Genomic DNA, 1,064 nt, shown 5'->3' with positions numbered 1-1,064 from the left:
TCGCATTTTTGGTTCTAGTTTTCCAGCTGCAGCAGTTGTGGTAATTTTTATTTATTTTTTTTTGGAATGTTGTTTGGTCACTCGTTCTGTCACACTTGGAGTACTGCTCAGTCATCTGGTCAAGTGCTGCTTAAAATCACCTTAAAAAGCTTCAAATTGCACAGAACAGGGCAGCCAGATTAGCTCTTCGTTGTTCTTTCGATGTGTGTGAGATGCATAATCGACTATCTTGGCTGACTGCGGAGGCTAAACTAAAATCTAGTCTTTTGTTATTTATGCATAGCGGCATCCTGAAAAATACACCCCAGTTCTGTGACCATTTTTGTTTTTGTTTTTTCAAAACTTTTCTTGTCTTAACTTTGGGTTGTTATTGAATTACGCTGCCTCACTGATATTCTGTGATTTCAAATTGATGCATTAGCTTAGCCTGAATGTGCAGAGTAAGCATGGAGGCAACAAAAGGGCTTCCAAATATGTTTCAGACTCAGGGAGATTTGAAGGGAATCCCATCTAGGTAATGCAGGTGTAAAGAATATAGTGTAGACAAAGTCATACAGTACTGAAAGGGTGCTGTACGAAACCTAACAAAACAGTTCTCGTTTATCTACCAGACTTCTGGCATGTCTCTAGTATATCCTAATATTATACAGATATTCTTGCATTCCATACGGTCCATTAAAAAAGTCCATTCTCAGCAGGATTGTTGTGTAAGTAAGTTTGTTCCATTCTGAAGTTCAGCTGAGGCCAATATGATCACAATAATCAAAAGTTCAAGTCTTAAATTCCCTCTTCATGAGCTGCAGAGGAGGAATAATAAAACAACAAGGAATCTGTGCATATTATAGTGCAGTTAAGTTTTTCTCTTCAGCGATTAACACTTTTAAATTAATGTGGACATGAGTATTGCATTAAGATATGAAAAAAAAAACCTGAATCTATTCTCTAAAGCATTTAAGTGACCTCTTATTACGAGTCACAAGTGTTCACATTAATGACCCTTCCCTTCCCTCCTGCTATGAGAAACATGGTTCTTGAGAGAGAAAAAAATAGATGCCAACATAAAA

This window comes from Stegastes partitus, unplaced genomic scaffold (genome assembly GCF_000690725.1).
Source record: "Stegastes partitus isolate 25-593 unplaced genomic scaffold, Stegastes_partitus-1.0.2 Scaffold1007, whole genome shotgun sequence".
NCBI classification, from domain to species: Eukaryota; Metazoa; Chordata; class Actinopteri; family Pomacentridae; genus Stegastes; species Stegastes partitus.
This window is presented reverse-complemented; position numbering follows the sequence as displayed.